Source organism: Typopeltis vanoorti, chromosome 10 (assembly GCF_054136105.1).
Source record: "Typopeltis vanoorti isolate ZY-2024b chromosome 10, IOZ_Tvanoo_1.0, whole genome shotgun sequence".
NCBI classification, from domain to species: Eukaryota; Metazoa; Arthropoda; class Arachnida; order Uropygi; family Thelyphonidae; genus Typopeltis; species Typopeltis vanoorti.
Genome location: NC_143558.1, coordinates 66,174,161 through 66,196,896, shown reverse-complemented (window position 1 = coordinate 66,196,896; position 22,736 = coordinate 66,174,161). Strand labels below are relative to the sequence as shown.

The 22,736-nt window shown below is 36.4% G+C and overlaps 1 protein-coding gene across 1 annotated transcript in view; it reads left to right on the top strand.

The window, feature by feature from the left end:
- Positions 1-3,077: 3,077 nt before the first annotated feature.
- The window catches only part of LOC150102478 (protein trachealess-like), a 209,303-nt gene continuing 189,644 nt past the window's right edge, over positions 3,078-22,736 (top strand). Inside the window, exon 1 of the mRNA XM_090399600.1 lies at positions 3,078-3,197. The gene's annotated coding sequence lies outside the window, so the exon portion shown is untranslated. The remainder of the gene's footprint in view (positions 3,198-22,736) is intronic.

Below are 22,736 nucleotides of genomic sequence, written 5' to 3'. Positions count from 1 at the left end.
TTAGCTGCCTGTTAAGATCATAAATTGTTAGCGGTTTTAATACAGATATTACTCTATATGTAATAGAGCTGGAGAAATGAATAAACTATGCAACATCTCTTGAAGTTTATGTGCTAACAAATAGAAACGTCTAGTGTTTCTATTTGCACAGAAGAAAAAAAAGAAAGGGAATATATGCAAGTTTCATCGTTTTGTGTGACAACTACATCGTGATTATTAGAGGCCGAAGTGTAAAGTTCCGATAAATTTGAGTAAATTCAAATTTTCATCAAAATCCTACCATAGTGGCTTTTTTCTTTGAGTTTTGTTCTTTGTTTCTGTAAAATGATTATATTTAATAAATAATAAAAATTATTTTTTTTATATATAAGAAATACTTGACAATTTTTTGAATATCTCTCTATTGTCAGCCTCATTGGTGGAGTGAATAAATTTGGGTTCGAATCCCATCGGCATGGATGCTTCTGAAGGTCTGTCTTTAAGTGTAGACCATTTTTGCCGGCTATGAGCCCTCCATCCTGCTCACTGTAAGCATAAATTGGGTTGATAAAGAACACCATGTTTGTCTCTGAAGCATTGAAATATGATGACCTAACTTAGTCCTCCACAATATTAAATGTAGCACAGACGTTTACATTTCGTTAGTAGGATTTACATAAACAATTATAACTGCATCAGTCCCATTGTCCTCAAACAGTTTTTTAAAAATACTTTGAATATTGTATACTAGAATGTATTGCAATTGTAATATGCAATTTCGCTTAGTATTCGTTCTTTACCAACACAGCGACAACAGGCAGGATTCCTTAAGGACATGCTTATTTATTTTATCGCATCTTCCTACTTCTTTTCATGCATCCTTTGACAAATGTTGATGAAATATGGAACATTACAAATTGTATTAAATTCAGATATTTGCTAACGTTAGAAACTTTTAACCAATACTTTATACAGAACTTAATTCCTGTATCTGGTTTTATTGCACATTGTGAATTAGTCTTATATGTAAATATATTGATTTCGCTCGCACGACAGTTGTGTAGCTATTCCGTTGTTATCCAGTTGAAATAATACAGATAATGTCAATTAGTAGTTTTTTTTTTACTTAAATACAAACAGCATAAACTCGAAAGCTGTTAGTATACCTGAAGATGATTTTTAATACATCTGAGCACTTTTTTTCAGTAGACAAAGTTCCATTTTTATAAACGGATCTACCTCATCTTATGTTTTTTGGATTTAAAATTTCGGCTAATTTAAATCGAGTCGTTCGTTTAAAAAAAAGGGCATCTTTCAATGCGCGAATTCTATTCTAGATGGGAAATGAATTTTTTTTTGAAATGTCATGATACTTGCTGAGGATCCATGCGATCCAGCATGGATACAGTAATCAGCAAGGCACATAAATTTCCTACATGATCTTTAGGAGAATTAACAATATGTCCAATGTTAATATTACGAGGCTGTGCGTATGACGTAAAGATAACCTCAGCAGTGAAGATTTATATCAGTGGACAGTGATGTATGTGACTGCAGTGTTTACGTGAGAGAGAGAGAGCGAGAGAGGATGGTTTACTAAACTTTCACTTCTAAAACATCCGAGCAGATGTGCTAAGTAAAACAGTAGCCCATCTTCTCTACTTCCTTTTCCCACTGCACTCCCTAAACTGAGCTTTGAGCTCTGACTTCTAACAAATCCTCTTATACGACGGCTTCCTAAAGAATATTTAGAAACTCCGACTTTCAGATGGCGATATTGTGATAAGTGTGCATGACAAGGAGAAAAATCTTGTAATTCTACTTTTTTCTTTTGTCTTCAGATGCCTTAAGCACAAATGTATAATTATGTAAGCATATTATAATTATATATGTCATATAGAAATATTAACAATGCCAAACCATTTGCTTGGGTTCAGCGAAGCGTACAGTCAGTTCTTATAATCAAGGAAGTAAGATTTTGCAAGGGAAAAACAAAGTCTCATTTTCATACAGATTGCTTAACTCGTCTGTTTTTAAGTTATTAGTGTTAACAGTTCAACACAGCTCTAACTTGTAACTAGTGTGCCATTATAATAAGCACTTCAAAGGGTAGTCTTTTATTAAGATTACAAGTAGAAATAGTTTTAAGATTATCTGCGTGCGATCTCTGCATAGAAGGAAGAAAGAAGAAATCATTAAGACTGTTTATAATTGCTAAGCAGGTGTGTTTGAGGCTGCCCTTTCGTGTCCTGTACTTTTATCATTGATATTTATATTTCTTCAGTAAATCAGGTCTAGTAGGTTGCTTCGATTAGTGAATCTGTTCAATGTGTGAAAATGCATTTATTTATTATGTGGACGATTGGAAGGAGAGGGGTAATTGCTATCTTCCGATGGTGAGAATGGTAGCCTGAGAGAAAATAGCTTCAAGAATTAAAAAAAAAAAGGGGAAAAACAGGTTTAAAAATATTTAAAAGAAATGGAAGAAAACAGAAAGGGAGGCAGTGGAAGAGATAGTGGATATAATTACAGAAAAACAAAAAAATAAAATTTAATGAATCATAACCACCGGAATTAGAACCACAGAAAGGTAGCGGAAACGGTTACGACACACACACAAACAGAGAGAGAGAGAGAGAGTTCATGCGTAAAAATTTTCCCAGTAATTTTTTTTTCAACTTCCAATGAGAGCGTTCAAGGGCAGACTAACTTTGAACTTAAGTACACATCGCTGTCTGTCGTTACACTGAAGAGCACATATGAAGCCCATGTGCGCTGGTGAATGCCAGGCAAATAGTTAAACATACGCCGTCGAATGACTCATGAGTTGTTTCCGAATTTACTCTGCCAATAAGACAATCATAGAGCGGTTGTCGTGCGACCTATGTCAACGATACCCGCGCCCTCTGTAAACACTTAACAACTCAATTTACATTCGGAGACTGTGACCGTCATACAGAATACCATCCGATGGCTTGGAGGCAATCAAAAGTTTGATAACAGTTTCTCGTTTAACTCTGAGATAATTTTAAATCCGACCTCCAGCCCACAACGTTCGTATACCACAGGGAGTTTGGTTCTTTCCTCACAAATGAGCCGTGGACTTTCCCCTTGATTGTCGGTGTTCGGATCAACCATTCCATTTGACTGCTTCAGAAGGAAACTCCGCGCAAGTGACTTCGACAATGGTGCAATGGCTGGTAATATTAAATTTTTTAGTAAGTACCAGTGTTATTTTGAATCTGCTGGTTATACTAAGTTGCATTTGACTTCATGGTTTGTTAGGCCTAAAAATGGAGCCATCTTCTCCCCATGATTCGGTCTTTTCCGAGAACTTCTTAGCAAATAAAGCTTAATTAATGAGTAAATCTACTGTTGTTTGAATACTTAGCTTTCATTTTCTTCCGATGGGTGGCAGAATTATGAAGTAAGACTTAAGCAGTTCTTGATGTCTTATTCTACGAGAACTGGCTTCAGTTTTTCGACTGATGTTGACTCTCATTAGTTTAATCTGGTATTAAATTATCAACAGGCTTGATAATGGCTTTGAAACACAAAATTCCATTCTAAAAAATAATCACTTATACAAAGTGCCTCTTTAGATGCTGATACTCCCTTCCCATCGACTTCACTTTTCATTCACTCAGCCCTATAATGGTTGAAACAGTTTATGGTATTTCGCTTTATTCTTTTTTTATAATGCTCTAATTTCCTTTTTCAACTCTTGGTTTGAGTAGTGTAATTTACTGCCATTTTAATGCGCGGAATTTGTTTTGATTTGGGAGTATAGTATTCATCTCTTTTTATCATGCACTTTATCCTTGCTTGCATACGTGTTTTCATATAAATTTTGATGTGCTGAGGTTGCTTTAGGAATATATGAAATCAACGTTTATAATGTTGTGGTTCCTATTAGTATTTCGAGAATATCAGTGAAGAAATAAAAAAAAATTGCTTTAAGTGTTATTAAAGAGGTTCAAGTAAGAAATAAGATACTCGGTCGATAATCAGAAAATATGGTGTCCTTGGAATACTCCTCTTATCTTGGTATCGCCAACTTCTGTTGACGATACCAAGGTTCAAACCTACCAGCCTATCTTACTGTCTAAATGCGGGATAATTTCGCTTCATAATACGACTTCTCATAACTCCTCAAGTTGTTCAAGTTAATTGAATTCCTTAATTTTCTAAACCCTATTTCATTGTTGAACTATATCGAACTATTGAACTATATGCTACGGTTACTCATGTAACCGTAGCATATAGTTCAATGTTATTATTGTTTGAATCTTTTGAAATCCGGCTGTGATAGCAAAACAATCTTATAGTGGAAGTATAATTAGTTCATCCATCTGGTTAAAAAAACTGTACAAATTTAAAATACCGTGTCTATTATTAAAAAGTTAGTAAGGACGTAAAGAACATTAAGATAATATGGTTGTTTTTGTTTTATTTTAGAATTATCGGTAATTATGTTTGTCATTGAATATTCTAATATGTGTTATGCAACATCATCGTTCAGTAATAGGCGCTTATTTGTATTATTATTATTAAATAGGTTATGATGATTATAATAACTTTTTGAAAATGTGCTCCCAGACTAATATGATATCTGACTCTCAGGTGTTTTCTCAGGAAGCTTGGCGTTTTCCTCCTAGAAACCGGGCAAAAGAACACTCCTATTAGACTATTTACAGACATAATACATTGGCCTCATAGATTTAATTTCTTCGGCTGTAAACAACAGCCTCTCAGAACAGACATTTGACTGATCTCGTGGTAACTTACAAATGCGCTTCAGCTTCAATCCCACAACTACGTTACAAAATGTTTCACACTTTATGCAGTGAGGCAGTAATCACATTAGCTAGTAATCACGCAGACAGAAGAGCGATTCCACTCTTCTGTCTGTCTGTAATAAGCTGGATTTCCACTGGAGAGTTGATCAGCTCGAAAATACTGATATCAGATGATGAGCTCATACAACTGTGTGTTCTATCTTAGGCTTTCACACAAAGTAATATAGTTATGTATTATCAAATTTCGAATTTTTGCCATTCATATAAGTGTAACATTTGGGGGTTGGGAGTGGAGGATCCCAAACGCCTAATCTAGTGGAGTTCCAAAGCATGTAGCAACAAATAAAGCACTACATAATTAGCAATACATTCAACTATATCATGATTGGATTTATAAATGCTAAAACCGTATTGACTAGTTGCTCTTATATGATATCAGCGTATAAATAAATACACCAAATGGAATAATTAAGAATTACTATGCGCCGAAAATGTTTCTAAATATATGTGAGGTGCATACAAAATGTTATTTAAAAAAATAGAACTTACATATTTATTAGAATGCATTGAGTTCGAGTTCATTATTATCAGTGGTTGGTGGGTAGTGCATAATAATTTTCGAAATAACAGCACTATGACTTGGTCAGGTAATAGTGCTAATTTAGTCAAGCATTATAATGTTATACTTGACTAAATTTAATAAAAAAAAGTAATAAAAAGTTCATGGAACATAAAAAAGACATATCCTGGATGATTCGAAAATCAACGAAGCATTTCAGTACAATGTCAACGTTCTTAAAACGCGGACAACAAACTTTGAATGCGGATTTTTGAGTCTTGATAGTAGATGACTGTGGAAACTCTCTACTTCAACTTTTCCTGTCTTTCAGTCGATTTCCTTCCATGGTATAACTACTGCTGCTACCCATTGTTTTTTGAAGTAATGCGCCCTTTTTTGTGGCAGTGTGTGTGTCCGAAACTGATCTATATTCCGTAGGTAACCTTAGAACGTTTTCCTTTCTAACATGGATTTTATTGACCGACAAGTGGACATCGATCATAAAAAAAGGATGTTGCGACATCTGCGAGTTGGTGGCAAATGCCGTGCTTCGAGACCGTCAGCTTCGTGCTCCGACTCTAAATAGGAAGCTAGCAGGATGGCCAGACATACCCTGTCGACACCTGGTACGTGACAGGAGCAAGAGGGCGCTGGCTGTATTCCATTTTTGGCCACTTTTTTGAAGAACGTTAAGAAAACAAGCTGGACGGATAAAGACCATTGACGACGATCTATTGGAAATCGCTAACAAACAGCAGGAAACCAAGCCATTGTCTCAGGGGTGAAATCTCTTTCGTTTATTGTTTTGCTTTTGCTATGATATTGTAATCTGAATTGGCTGCCTTCTACAAATGAAAACGTGGTTATGAGAAAGAATATATCTACCAAAGGAATCATTCGCTTTACTTACCATTTTATTTATTTTTTTTGTATGTAAAGAAACAGATAAACAGACAAAGATATTTGTAATTATAAGGTTTTAATCTTTTTTTGAGGGCCGACTAATGTAAAGTGTGTCAAATTGAAATTCTTATCGTTCATTTAAGATTCTCCGCTTTTTTCCGTTCATCCACTCTCGAAATTATTTTTCCAGTAATTTTAATGTTTTTAATTTTTTTTGTGATTTTCTACTCATTAGGAGAGATAAGTAGCATCGAAATAATGAGTAGTATTTGCTTTAATAGGAAAATCCCGCATATCTCCTACTGCATGTATATAAGCAGAGAAAACATGCGAGTATTATGTGAAAATGTTTATATGTTAAACATATGATTATAACAAAATTCCTTCGGAATGGGTATGGCATACCCATTCCACGTAAAACTTGGTAGGGTATTCGTTACGCAAACTAAAGCATTCACTCGGACCGTTGTCTTAAAGCATGAATTTAAAAAAATAAATAAATGACCGTTTTCTTCTGTTTTTTCCCTCTTCACATGGTGTGCTGTGTTGATATGTGTTAACTTGTTCACGCGCGCACACACACACACACACTTGCACGTGACAAAATTTTTTTTCTGTTTTCACGAGGTTCTGTTAAGACCAAAGTGACTTAATTGGATAGAGGAGACATAAAGATTGGACTGCTAGCTTTTCTCCTTTTCTCATTCTCACTATCTATCTCTCGATTAAAAGACTCAAGTTCTTTTCGATTGAGTGTTATACAACCTTGCAAAAACCCAAAAGAGAGTAAGCATTTGAATATTCTGAGAAGAGAAAGACGCGTTTAGTAGACTCACTGCTCGTCTCTATGGTTTCCATGTCTTTTTGACTCGATGGAATGGCGGGTGGACCTATTCAAAAGAAACTGTTTCTTTCTATTCAAAAGACAGCCCCCCCCTTTTTTTTTCTTCCTCCCCTGTTTCGTATCCCTGTGTTTTCTCTTCCCAGACCCATAAAATGAAGTATCGTCAAGGGCAACCAGCACCTTCTAAACTCGCTGGCTAGGTAAGCCTTTATCTTTTTTATGTGGCTACTAAGTAAACTAATGATTTTTGCAGGGCTACTCCATTCATACAATCACCACCATGTTTATTCTTTGTTATCGCTATTGAAGCAACAAAAAAGGGGAAAAAAAAGAAAATGACTGGCCTGTTTATTCAGATAGCTGACACCTGCTTAACTTTTTTTTTTTCTTGTCCCATGTTTTAGATTTAATACCTAGAAATCGGTTTTCACATACGAATCAGTTCGGTTTTGTGTATGTTGAGTCACATAAAATAATTCATGAAACATCCATATGCTTCCGGTCTTACCAGAAAGAATGAGGGAAATAATTTAGCGAAATTAAATATTCACTCCTATTCCATTACGTGATGAAAACAAAGCTGAAGATGTCTGAAATCTTTCTCGTAATTTCTTGGATCTGTAAATTAGGACAAGTTTTTGCAGCAGCAGAATTTCATCTTAATATTAATTTTTTTTTAATGCGATCCTAAAACGAGATTTTATTTTAAACGCATGAGATGGTATAAAAATATATATCTGTAAAAAGAAATTTCAAGCTTTACTGTCTAGAACACTATGGCTTTCAATGATATGAAAGCCATGGGTTGCAATGTGTTTTATCCCTATATTATTATTATTATTATTATTTGAATATAGGCTTGTAAACAAGCATTGAGATCTGCCATATATATAAATAATTATAGTTTTAAATTCGAACTCGAAGAAATCTTACGCGAACTGCTATCTACATTCTGAATCCACGACATTCCTAAAACTTTCTAAAAAAACGATACGTAAATTAGGGGGGGATATTACAATTTTTGACGAGGTGCAGAACCGCTGATATTTTTAACTCGGTTATTATAGTTTTCTGCATAGTTAATAGAATTGCGTGTTGCGTAATTATTTTTAATGCAAACTTACTTAGATGGCTCTAATGAGATAGGTTTTGTTATATATGCGCTACATCGTTGTCCACGATGAAATATGCCTTCTAGTGATTATTTTATTTAAATTCTTTCCCCGCCTATTAAAGTTCTTCAAGAAATAATCTGTTAATACCAAGTTATCCGAACCCTTTCAGGCCCACGCTGTACAATTAAATGCCATAATTTAGCATACATACAGGAAAATTGCTACATCTCGTTGTATCATTATGAGTCATTAGACTTTCGTCCCCCCAAAGCTTTAGTTTCCCCTCTTGCTAGCTATTCACGTGGAAGTTAATAACAGGTAAGGATAATAGCCCGTAGACACGGGCGTCTCCTAGAGAAAGACGCGGGAAATTTCTGTTGTATAGCCATTAAGCAAATAAGCAAGACTGTGTGGAGAAAGAGAGTGCAACGGATATTGTGTTCAGTGTACTAAAACCTTAGCCCGATTATGCGCACACCGACAATAGGTTCAAAAGGAAGTGAATGACGATCTGGAGGGGGGGGGGGGGGGAAGAGGTCCACGAACGAAGATATTACACGAGAGACAAACACAGTCCAGTGTAGTAGATAGCCTGTATTACAGTGATGAACGATTGATCGAGGTGTAGATAAGGAGGTGTAATTGAGAGACATTATGTCTCCCCGAAGTTTCGTGAATCCCCGTGAGGAAAGCATTCCTCCCCTTCCCCCCCCCCGTTCTCTTTCACATGTGTTTATGTTAGAAGACTTACCCTAGATCCTTAATGCTTCGTAATAAATTCTATAAGAGTAATTTTATGGGGTTCATAGGAGTTCTTGTAGGCTAAGCAGTGTGAGCTTTAGTCAGAATAGTGTGTATGTGATATTATATATGCATTGCTTGCAGGTATTTTGAGAGTATGGTTTACGCCTGTTTACTAAATGGATAGCTTTGTTATTAAACAGCTTTATTCGTTCAAAAATTTTCGAAGTTAAAATTTAGGATTCACTTTTGCGTAATCGATAGCGACAATGTGCGTTGGTTCGAAAGATAGTGTTCCTTTCCGTCTAGGATATTCGGAACATTTATAAGGACTGTTGGACTGAAATTCAGTTAGCCTATCTCATATGTTGGGGGAAGAGTTCCCCTCGGTAAACGAACACACGCAATTACCGAACATAATATACTGGACTTTTCCTCTGTAAGAACAGACATACTGGCTGGAGAACACAAATAATGGATAGCGTCAATAAACTTACTGGCCTCATGGCCTCAGTTGCAACGCTCGTCGTTCAAACCAAGCCAGTGCTGAAATTTTGCTTTCGATAATTCGAAGAAAGGCTCGGCTGGGTTGTTTGCCTATAATGAGAATCACCTACCTTCGCCCACCTAACTCATCTCCACTTGAAACGGTCTAAAACATTTCTGGGGTCGCTGACAGTATTACAACCTAGTTGTTTCAGACACGTTTCTCAGTCATAACGCTATGGCTTTTCATTTCTTTTGTGGTATTATCTTTAAGACTTCATACTTTCTGTATAAACCAATGATTTTCATATTCACAGTTAATATTTCATTCATGATGGGGTTTAATACTGAATATGTATTTTTCACTTAGTTGAGTAACTTGCTTGCTATTTAGGAAAGCACATTAAATGCATTGCACATTTTATTATTTGTCGATAGAAACAATAAAAAAAATGTCTCCGAGAGAAACGTGACGAAGCTGAACTTCTCAAGGTTGTATATATCAGTATAAATAAAATTTTTAAAAATAATAGTAAATGTCGACTTCAGTTATTAGATTTCAATATTTTGCTGGAATATTTAGATAATTTAAATTGATTAATTTAGTATTGTAATAATTTTAGACTTGTCGAACTATCGGTAAAGAAATAAGAAATCAGGAACGGCGAAAATAGTGTTCAGTTTTGATTAGTGGATAACTAAACAGAAAATTTTATATTAATATTCATATTCCAATTTTTTATCCTATGATAGTTATCATGAGAATGTTAAATCCAGATTAAATCATCAGATTACTATTATTTAAAGATGTTATCTGAAGTACAGCGAAATATAGAATTATATCATTTACTTTTGATTCATTTTTTAAAATAAAATATTAACTACAAGTTCACTATTTTCTCTTGATTTAAATTATTGGTGATTATTGCAAAATTTTCTAGTTACTTCCGATAGATGGCGTTCATGAAAACCGAATCGGTATGTTGTGTTTAACTCGATTTAGGGTTGGCTATAGTCAGAAAATTACATACAAACAATAACTCAAGTTCGGATCTCTAAGTTGGAGAGTATTTTTAGAGACCATTTAGGCTAGAATAATGGCAGCTTGATATATTTAGAAGCACTTGTTTAATACTCACTAACTATGAACTAAAAATTGCTGTCATTTGCAGTTAATATAGTTTGCGTTTGATTTGGTTTCGCTTGTCGCTTGATTCCCATGCGGCATACTGTCATCGTTTGTCGTTCCTCCCGAGTCTATATGTCACCAGAGGTGACAGCCAATGGGGGTGGGGAATAACTGGCTACGGTAAAGAAAAGTGGCCCGATGCCAACCTTGTCCTTGCCTTCTTTACTGTCCATCGACTATAGCTAAGGGGGGAGGAGGTGGTTCCTCCAGGGAGTTCAGTGATTATCGAACATTTGTCAGCTGTCCTCCACCGTGTTGTTATAGCGTTGCCATGGTAAAGCTTCCCTATCATTAAGGCTGGCCTGCCTTGTACAGAACTGCGTAAAACTTCTACTTAAATAATAAAAATCAAAATTATTGACCAATGCCTGTTTAGATACGAATTGTTTCAATGATTTTTGAGACCTGTCGTATAAACTATCATTTGTGTTAATTTCAGATCAAAGACACTTCACTGTATATAGATCGCTATACACCAAATAAGGGTGTGTGAGAAAGAGAGAGTCACCACTGGGAACTATAATAACAGGAGCGCAATTGGAAGGGAAATCGAGCATTGCTGTTTTTCTTTCATAATGATGACTTCAAGTCAAGAGTTGTTTTATTTTTTTCTTTACTTAATTAAGGGTCTGAAAGCTGAACAAAGCGATATCTTTAATCTTTTTCACACCATTCATTATCTCTTCATTGAATGCCATTGCAGATCACCTTTAAGATAATTTGTTGCTGAGCCGAACTCGTTAAACTTCAACTCAGCATATATACACACGCCTGCATTTATTTCACCATAAACTTCGTTCTTAACTCTTTGTTAGGCTTCAGACACTTCTGGTTGAAGATTTGACTAATATTGATTGACTTTATTATTTTTTCGCTAGACCTGATTAATGAGTAACTGAATTGTATTCCGATAATTAAAAAAAATTATTTCTAACTATAGGAAGATGTTGCATCCATTTCTCAAATAGAAATTATTCTTAATTTGCCATTTATATTCATGTAAACAAAATCAGTATCCCATAATTGCTGTTTATTTTTTTTAATCATCAGACGATAAAGAAAGGGACCTATTCTGAGCCAAGTCTTATTGAAATATTCATTATTTTCATAAAATTTGTGTAATAAGTTAAATTCTCTTTCTTGACATCGTTTCCTTCTGTAAATTCGCCGTTGTATCTAAAATAGGATCCGCTGCTGACGGAATCTATCGAGGCTAATTAAAGTCACTTCGGTTAATTATTTTATTAGACCACAATTGTGTTGTAGTGGCATACTTTAACTCATTTAAGTTAATTAGTTTCCACAGTCTCGTGATTCGCAGGTCACTTCTGTCGTATCAGCGAATCTTTCTTTACTCTTCATGATCGCCATTTGATAAAAAAGTGATATTCCTAATACGCATCAGGAGTATAAGTCTTAGCATTAATCTCTGAATAATCTCTTTAATCCTAGTATTAGTTTTCCCATTCTATGCTTTCCCATTAACTGCCTGATAATTAAATGGGTCTGATTGGACAAAGGATTGGGTTCGCTTTGAGAGCGATCCAGTATACATCGCAAAAGAATATATTTCTTCGCATTTCTGTAAGAAAGCGCAAAAAAAGTAAAAGAAAATAAAAATCAAGAAACGGAAGAATTTAAAGTGGCCTACAACAAGGATGATAGACCAGAAAAACTGATTTCAGCGTCTCCTATGGGGGAAGAATTTCAAAAAGCTGCTGTCACAAGAAAATCATCAAGTCTAGCCCTTCCTTTGAGGCGGTGTTTTTATGCAACAAATCAAGGGTGTTTGTTGGGGTCAATTCCTCATTTGTGCCTCCGTGATTGCCCAAATGGTCAATTTACCCCAAGGGCGGGGGGGTCGCTAGAGTGGCAGCGGGTCCCATCACGGCGTCTCTCCCTTGTGACACTGCTTTCGCGCGTCCGTTGTTGGAACTCGCTTCCCTTTCCCTGCCACGACCGTGGAGAAGCTGTCAACATAACTGAATCACAGCTACACTGCCCCCTCACTAGCGGGGTGTCTCGAGAGGGTCTCCCTGAATAATGGCTGCTGCTTGCGTTGATTGATCTGCTCCCGTTCCCATCACGACCGGGTGGTCAGTTAATGGGAGGAAGTTGGAGAGAAATTCGTGTTAGGGTTTGCACCTCCCCTCTCTTTCCTATTTCTTTGTACACGTGAATTCTGGTAAATTGGAAAGACAATTTTATGTATTGACAGCCTCTTTAATCAGATGACTCGAGTAATTCAACTCCGGAATAAATTCGCATCTATTTTTATGAAAGATGATGGATGGGGAAATATCTAAGGAAAACACACACACACACGCGCACTGCCTCCCTGTTTTCTATATATTTTTATTTCCATAGTCAGCACGTTTATGGATAGTGGCAAAGCGTGTACAAATACAATTGTTTGCATGTAACTTGGGCACATTTAAATTCGTTGGAAAAGTTTAAGACTAAAAAAAAAAAAAAGATTGGCCATCTACAATACTGGAATTCAAGAGAAATGAACTCAAGGATATGAAATATTTTCTAGAATTGTCGCATTATGAAGCTATAGGTCATCACCAAATATTTGCCAGTTGAATGAGTCTAAGGCAGTGATTTTCAACCTTTTTCATAACACGGCACACCTCGACTAATTATTAAAATTCTGCGCCACACTAAAAATATATTATTTTAATTTTTTTGATGATCTGGAAAAAAATAGGCATCATTTTGATTGATTTACACACACAAGAAGATGGAAGACCAGACACTAATAAATAAATGCGCAAATTACGACATTATTTTTTTGAATTAATTTGTTTTCATAAATCTCGCGGCAACCTGTTGAAAATCGCTGGTCTAAGGCTTATTTTGATCTTTGCGTATCTGAAATATATATATAATCTCTTAGTTGAATATTTCTCCTTGTCGAAGGTAATCTTGTGGTGCGACCGAATAGCATTAGATATGCACAGTGGTGAGTTATAAGGGGCTCGCGCGAGCCCTTTGTTAAATTTTTCTCAAACTTGCAAGTCCCTTGTTCTTCTTGTTTAATAATCTTGTAGTACTAGAAAATACCACCGCGTAATGTATATATGCTACTATAATTGCTACTTTAAACTCATATGGATTTTCTGATAACTATATAAAAAATCATATCATTGCATTTTGTTCTGATGGAGCTAGCGTAATGTTAGGAAACAAATCAGGTGTTGCAATCAAACTTCTACAAAAATTTCCCAACGTTGTGATTTGGCATTGCGCTCATCGTTTACACTTAGCATCAGACGATTCGATAAAAAAACATTAAACAAATAAATCATTTTGAAATATTTATGGATAAATTATATGCTTTTTATCATCAATCACCAAAAAATCAACGAGAATTAAATACGATTGCAAAAGACTTTGGTATCGAAAATTTAAAGATCGGCCGTATGTTTGGACCACGATGGGCAGCTTTGCAGTTTATGAACGGCTCTTGCTTTGTGCAAGCATTTTGCATCGAACGATAAATATAAGGGCTTTTTAAACCGATTTCTCAATTTGGAATTTTATTTTAGATCTAGCATTAATGATTGATATCCTACAGGAATTATCGTATTTGTCAGAAGCTCTACAAAGTCGCAATATAAGTATTATAAGGGCTAAGTTAGGCCTTTTTTTTCCCTCTTTTTTTTTTCCTTTCTCGACGATGCGAGCCCTTTGTTAAAATTTCCATAGCTCACCACTGGATATGCATAATGATAAAGGACATTAGTGCAATCATGAAGACTGCGCAATCTTCACTATATGGTATAAAATCAGTATTAATAATATAATAATGGTCTATTATACATTGAGTATTGCGAACTTCATTCAAATGTTTCTTACAGACCAATAGTAGTGAAACTGGATTTTTTTTCAGTCAGGAGTCGTTGAGTTTAGCATGCTCTACCTCTACATATACATAATATACATTATACTTTTGGAGTAATTCAGGCGCTGGAAGCAATATTTGGAAAACTGCTCCAGGGTAGCACACGTTTCACATATTCACTCTAAATTAACTTTTTCGTATTAGATTCATTTGGCTTTCGTGTTTATTATATCCACACGGGCTCTTTTGTAATATTTTATTCAGTGGCATGCCCATGGGAGCGTTATGGAGGTTATAACCTGGTGTATTGGGCACGCCATTATAATACATTGTTATTTTCTTATGGTCTATGACCCCCATCTCTATTGGAATTTTTTGGGCACGTCACCATTTTTAGTAGATTGTTAGGTTGTTGGTTAGTATTTTCCGTCATTGCCTATCTAGTTAAAGCCTCTAAGCGATATGGGCCTTATTAAAGCAGTAATATAGGTAGGTAACCTTGCACTTGCAACCAGGAAACTAGCAGGAACATGAATGTGATGCAGTTAAACTACCAACTTTTGAAAGGTTGCGTAGAGCAGAGAAAATGTGAACAATCTCTTCACATACTTGCATTGGAATGCTATAATTCTATGCACGATAACGAAAGAGGAAAATAATCGGCGTCGAGTATTAAACTTCCTTTTAATGAGGAAGATCTCGGAGATTTTTATAAAATATTTATCCTATGACTTTTTTCCAGTGCTCTACAGTATCCTCAGTTCAACACATTACTGCGTCAAATGATGAGAATTTCTAACGAATCATTGATATAAATGATTATTCTATTCTTTTTGACGATTCTGTGGAACAGTAATTTCTCCTCTTGTTAATGGGTTGGAAAGACTTGAAAAAAAACTTTACTCGCTTTCGTTTGAAATCTTATTATGGATCATCGCAACCGAAAATTCGAATCCACGTGTTTTCAATTGACGGCTGCGTGTTTTATTGTAGTCTTTTTGACTCCCCGGATGAGGCACTAGCTAGTGCAAGAACAAAATGTTCATTTCTATGTTTATACTTTGGGAGGGGGGGGGAAGAAAGCTCAATAGAAGGTCCAGTAAGGAGAAAGCTGAGTTTAATAACGAAATGAATCCTCACATTACTAACCGAGAGTAATTCAATATCGATAACTGTTACATTACACAAGCCGATTAAAATATTTCCAATTGTTCGTTATTTAACGATCGAGTATTTCACACCGCCAGGTGGCAATTGTATCGCAGTAAAAGTATACGTGATACTGGAGATGTGTGACGTGCTATTCATTTGAAGCTGCGGATCAGCATAGGCAGGGGATGTGATCTGACGAACTTCGAAAAAGGCATGATGACTGCAGAGTGTGTCATGAAAGGTGGCAGTATCCAGGAAATTGTCAATATTGTAGCATTAACGCATTTCAAGGGCAGAAGGATACTGGGAGGATCTACAGCTGCCGCTCAAGCCTCATCGATGCCCGCGGTGAACATAGGTTGTCTTCCCCCCCTCGTACAAGCCTATAGATTAAAAAAAAAAAACTATGAAACGGCAGAACATTAAACTTGAATGGTGATGTTTCCCATACCACAATCCAACGCACTCCATATGGACCTCCGAAGTAGTTGCCCATGCTTAGCCCTAATCAACGATTACGTCTGCACTGTGCACGCGAAAGATGTCACTGGACCATTGAAGACTGGAAAATTGTTGCCTTTTTTTTATGAATGTCGTTTTCAGTTGGATATTAGATGGAAAGATAGGCAAAAATCTAGAGGAATGAATCACTCTGACCTCATGATGCAAGAGACGGCAACGTTATAGTATGTGGATGTTTCCCTAGGAATCTCTTGGAACCGTGTTAGACGTAGAATGTACCATAAAACTTCAAAGTACCTATCAGTTGTGCTAATCAGATACATCCCTTCATGGTGACTGTCTTTCCAGACGATACAGTTGTATTCCAGAAAGATAATGTGCACTGCCACTTTGCCGGTATCATTAGTTCGCCGAACATGGTAGCTGCTTTCAAGTGTTACGATAGACACCGAATTTGAATCCCATACAGCATCTCTTGTTTTACTTGCATCGAGAAATCAGGCGTTTGAATCCTCCATCCCGAACAAAGAACTACAGGAAGCAATCTGACGATGCGCAATGATTTTATAGTGTTCATGCCAGGCTGCGGAGCGCTGAGTCTGGCAGTATGAAAAGGCTTATGAATAAGTTGATAGCAGTATCTGTTTATCAACTTCTAAAATGAAGTAGACAGATGTTCCTGTAAATGTAAATTGAGAAAAGTTTTTTTATGTGAATCCCACCAACGAGGTAATAAATCTTGACATATTTCGTTTAAAATATAATAGTTTTTCAAGTACGAAGAAGAACCTCCGTATCTGAGTCGTTATAAACGAAGCCAAAGGGCTTCATTTATACCGACCTTTGGTCGGAAAGACCTGGGTTCGATTCCCGTCAGTGACATGAGGAACCTTTATCTGGTCTCTTTCCACTAAAGGTGAGCTAGTCGGTCTCATACGGAGGTAGGGGTTTTTTCACCCCCCCCCAAAAAAAAAACAGACAAGCTGTCCGCGTGAACACAGATTACAGTCAGGAATACTTAAGACCCAGCCATAGGCCTGAATTCGTCAGCTATATGCCGGTCCCGAGCCCGGATAAAAATGGAGGGATTGAGATGGTGCCGTACTTTCCCGTAAAAAAGACCGGCCGCTGTATACGCTAAATAATAAGTACGATGAGTCATTTTAGACCTCCAGCAAGCAGGAGTGTGAACGAAGAAAATGGTTTTTTATCACATAAAGACTCACAAATATTTTGGTATGCATGTTTGTGAGTCATAGCGGAAACCCTATTCATTCAGCCAAGTGGCTAATGTAATACGAACACTAGTTAAATTGGGAGAGAACGCCGTACTCCTTTGAAATACATAGCGAACTGCATGTACAGTATCGAAAGTTTATATTGGCTAGAGAATTATGATATTAAATTGGAGCCCATGGTTCCTTCTATACATAGGTGGTTGTGTTTTCCTTCCCGGAGATAGAATCACGTAAACTGACAAACCAGCCGGAGCACACATTTAACAGACAGTGATACACTTCTCGTAGCCTTGACCATTGCCATTCTTACCAGCCAGCAAACGCATCGCCAAGATATGAACCAAGTGGGACACCATCACATAATTCGAAGTTCATCATTAATTTCACCAGCAATTTAGGTCTAAAATAAGCACTTTACGATTTTCATGCTCAATCACTCATTTTTTGTACGTCCTTTTTCTAGTTTAGAAATATAATTACATTTATTATATATTACATTATATACATGTAGCACGAGAGGACAATATTATTGACTTCCAAAAAGGCTTCATCAGTAGGACCCATCTGGGCACTTCAGCGGTGTGTGTGTGTCAATCAGTGAAGGCAGGATCTAGTGTGTTTCTTTCCTACCAAGGATAAAAGGAAACTTACAATAATGTCGTAAGACAAAGTGATTATCTCTGCTAATAGCCAAACTGCTGATGAAGCTATATAGTTATATCTCAGTAGACATTCGGAAGTCCTCGTGTCAATAGCAATACGTCGAGAAATGTCTACCCAAACAGATAAGCACATCTTCACAATGATCACAGTGAGACAGAGTTTGATCGCGATAAGAAAGGATAAAAATGGATCCGACATGCGTTGGCCGTTGGCTCTGTAGTTCAAGCTGGTGGTAGATATTTCGTTATCTGGACAGTCTCTTGATGGTTGTATTAACCTCTCAATGATATCTACGACTCCTGTTCTAGGTTTGGAGGGAGAACACTCCAATCCAACACGTGGTGATTTTCGAATGACGAAACTACCATTCATTAAATCAAAATGGTCCAAATATACGCCCTTTGTCCAAAAAGAAACCGAACTTTTCGAAAATAGAAGAAACAAGTGGCACCACCTGTTGTATCTTTTTGTTGTCAAAAGCGGCAACCTTCATTAGTGTTGTATCAACTGTTTATGACATTTGTTTCATTAGAAGCCGAATTATAGTTCCAAGAGTGACAGCGTGTTTTGACGAATGGTCGGAAAATGAGTTTCAAATAGAGAGCTGCGATTGACTTTTGTGTTAAACTTAGTAAATGTTTTACCGAAACTCATCAAATGCTTCAAAAAGCATACGGTGATGAATGCTTATCCCGTACTCAAGTTTACGAGTGGTTTAAGCTATTTCAAAGTGGTCGTGAGACGCTTGAGGACGACGAAAAGCCGGGCCGTCCAAAAACTGGACTGAGCGAAGGTAACATCCAAAAAGTGCGTGATTTCATCAAAGAAAACCCGAAATCGTCCGTGAGATTGATTGAAGATAAATTGGGGATTCCAAAATCAACTGTGCACAAACTTTTGACCGAGAGTTTGGGCCTTCGTAAATTGAATTTGCGATTTGTTCCCACAAGTTGACCGACGACCAAAAAATGTATCGAATTGAACACTGCAAGGATCTAATTAAAACCGCTCGTAAGGACTCAAATTTCCTTGAAACGATCGTTACTGGTGACGAAACGTGGTGTTTTGAGTATGAGCCCGAAACAAAGCGCCAAAGTGCTGAGTGGAGACCACCAGAAGACGGGCATCTGAAAAAAAAGTCGCTTGAAGAAGTCAACAGTAAAGACAATGCTGATTTGTTTCTACGATTCCAAGGGCATTATCCACAAAGAATTCGTTCTGTCTGGCCAAACGGTCAATGGTGAGTTTTGAAGCGATTGATAACGAGAATTCGTTGCGTACAGCATAAATATCGTGACGACCGATCGTTCGTCCAAACAAACTGTCACTCTTGGCACCATAGCTCGGCTTCTAATGAAACAAATGTCATAAACAGTTGACACAACACTAATGAACGTTGGCGCTTTCAACAACAAAAAGATACAACAGGTGGCGCCATTAGTTTCTCCTATTTTCGAAAAGTTCGGTATTTTTTGGACAGAGGGTGTAGTTCGGAGAGGGAAACCAACGAATTCCAACATATATTTGCCCTGACTAGTTCTCCTGACTGGATTGCCATCGAACAGATGGATATATTCTGGGCAGGCGAATAAGAGAGGAAGCCCGACTGCCCACTTCAGTATCTGGCTTGTGACTTGTAGATGATGTTTATACGATAGCAACGGTTCAGCTCGGTATCGAACCATTGTCTGTTATTTTATTTATGGTTATGCACTGCACATGTTAAAACACAAGTTATAAACAACCATATATCATTCAACGTTCCACGTGACTTATTACAGTAGTTATGCAGTATTTTCATATTATGTACTTTATAATGTTTCAGAGGCATTCATTCATCCCCTGAACACGTTGAAGTCAGCAGCAGATTAGACATAGTGAACGAGACGAATCCCGGTTTTTTTTTTCTTATGCAGATCCTATCGTACCAGGTAAATCTGTCATACTATCGTACCATGCTTCTGTTTAGATAATCCGGAAACTTTGATTTATAGATCAGACATACAACTTTTTTCAAGCTACTTTACACTTACAGTATACAGCTAAGTGACCTCACACCGGGAGAAGAAATTCATCTTCCACGTAAAGACATTCCCAAAACATCCATGCCCAAACATTTCGAAACTACGACCTGTTGTTTTGAGAGAGGAAGTACTATCCACTCGGCTACCCATGTTGGTGGAATAACTCATTGTTTATATAAATAGATTTGATAGTTTGTTGTTAATTGAAAAGTTTAATAAATCAGTTATTCTGTACGATTTGACTGATTTTTTTTTTTTACTCTTTTTCATCGGCACCGAGCTAGCTATCTTCCTAACTTAAAACACCTCTAGACGCCTTGCTAGTTAGAATAATTGGGATATTGTCGTCTACGTATGTAGCTTGGCAGTCAGTTTTCTTTAAATATCCACTTAGCTAAGATAGTTTTGTAGACGAGCCTTATAAACTGAAGAAGGATTCATTAATATATATTAACAACCCTTTATAAGTATTCATGTAATTGCTGGATTAGAACTTTTGAAGTAAACTGCCTTTTATCATCTTTCTTTCGAGAAGGCCCCCCCCAAAAAAAAGACATTATTAAATACTAGTACTCTCTGCTTTAATAATTTTTCGTTCACCATTTGCCGCTTTATTTCACAAGACAAACAATGATTTGTTTTTTACTATTAGTATTTACCTTCATAACGGATACTGTTTTATTAAGTTAGCATACATTGTCGTGTAGAAATGTTTCAAAATACTAAGGAAAAAAAAAAAAAAGAATTCTCATCTCCTTCAACGTTTTTCATGATAATTTTGTAATATTCGTTACTTATGCAATGATTGTTTTCAATTTCTTACGGGCATTCACCTTCCCACCGTATGCTTTTAAATGGCATAAAGAATATGTGTGTCTGAGTAACAGAGGGTGGAACATTATTTGTTTTCGGAAAGAAAAGAATTGAATAATGAGCGATCGATTCAATAGCCTTCGTTATATTTGCGAGAGAAATTTGCAACTTTTGACGGATATCGTCGCATTTTTCTCTTTTTGTATTTCGACATTTGACTTATAGAAAATGAATTACGTATGTGTATCACGTAGGAGCTGTTTGCAGCCAAGTGAATAAATAGGTTTTTCTCTACTTCTAAACTATCTTCCATATCTCCCACAGTCATTTAAAAGACGCTAAAGGATGATGATGCTATTTTCTTGAGATGTTGGTTCGCTTTACAACTAAACCTTCCAAAAATAAATCGATCATATATGCTCAATTCCTTAATAGCTCTGGATATGTATTGCAGATTCAGTCTAGGAGATAAAGGAAATCTAATAAATCGGTTGGAGAATAGAATTTACTTTTCAGAAAGCAAACGTCTCCGTGTTGATAATAATTAGGAGTGTTAGTAAGAGCCGCCATGTTTTGTTATATGGCTACTGTCCCCATACAATTCACCAGTTTTCGTCTGAACACCTAGTTTTACATTCATGAGAGACATAATGGCGAAAAGTTATCTCATTAATTAATCTTTATGAAAACAAAATTCCTGATCTCATATTCAGTTATGTTTTATATTATTATTTCAACTTTCCACGAAAACTCAGCCCAAGAATCGTCTACCCAACTCCCCCTTCCCATCAAGATTAAATCCTGAGTGCGCTACTGCTACTGTGGTTTGTTGAAACCACACGTACCAGAAGATTCTTCTGTTTCCCTTACCCCCGCATCGAGTGTAGACTTTTCCCTGTTTATTTTATTTTCATACACCCACAGGAAACTACCAGCCTAGCTAATCTCTTAAGAGAATCGCGATATTAAATATCACTACTTAACATTAACAATACTAACAAATTCCACAGTGCTGATTCTCTTTTTTATCTTTCATTAAATGGAACGTTAATAATTATTAGCAATAGCAGCGTATGAATTGGTAATTTTTTATATGGCTTCTACCCATGAAAGGATTTGCAAACCTTTAGTATATGTTTATTGTGGGTGAGCTAGGAGTTTGGAGCTACTTTTTTTGTTGTTGTTAATTATGTATATTTTATTGATTTTTACACAGAAAAAAAAACCTTGCTGTGTAGACCAAACATGGAACTTTTTTAAAGCCACGTCTGGTAAGCGGGGAGGTGATCTCACACATGGCGATGAAATATATCTTCCATCTAAAGACAATCACATACATCCCAATCCCCAGTTTGGATTATTGCAAAAAATTGTTGCATAAAAGCAAAAACCGTGAAGCATTGCTAAAAACAGTTTTATAATTTGTGAAATTGCTATTGCCTTGTAAATAATGGCTACTGCCCTCTCAAAATTTAAACCTGCATTTTTCATTAACTACACGAATGACATTAATCCATGACAGTTTGTTTCATAAAAGGTTATGACAGTTGCACCCCGAAAGATTGTGAACCTATTACACATTAATACTATCGGCAAGGCTAGTTAGGTAAAATGGGTCCCCTGTTTACGCACGTTTATGTTACAGTAGGGTTGAAACCCAGCTTGTTGCGAGCAAAGCGGAGGTGCTATCCACGCGGGCATCTAAGCTGGCTACTATATACTCATACTGAAGAACTCCGTACTTACTTAAATCCGTTTTGTTAGTATGAAAAAAAAATGCAATTTATCAGTAACATAAATATAAGATATATAATCCTAGTAGAGAAACATCTTAGCATATCAAAAGGGTACGCTATATATTTATGGGCGTTGTCATCTTAATTTTTAAGTGACATTCTTCGACAAAAGGGGGTCGTAAA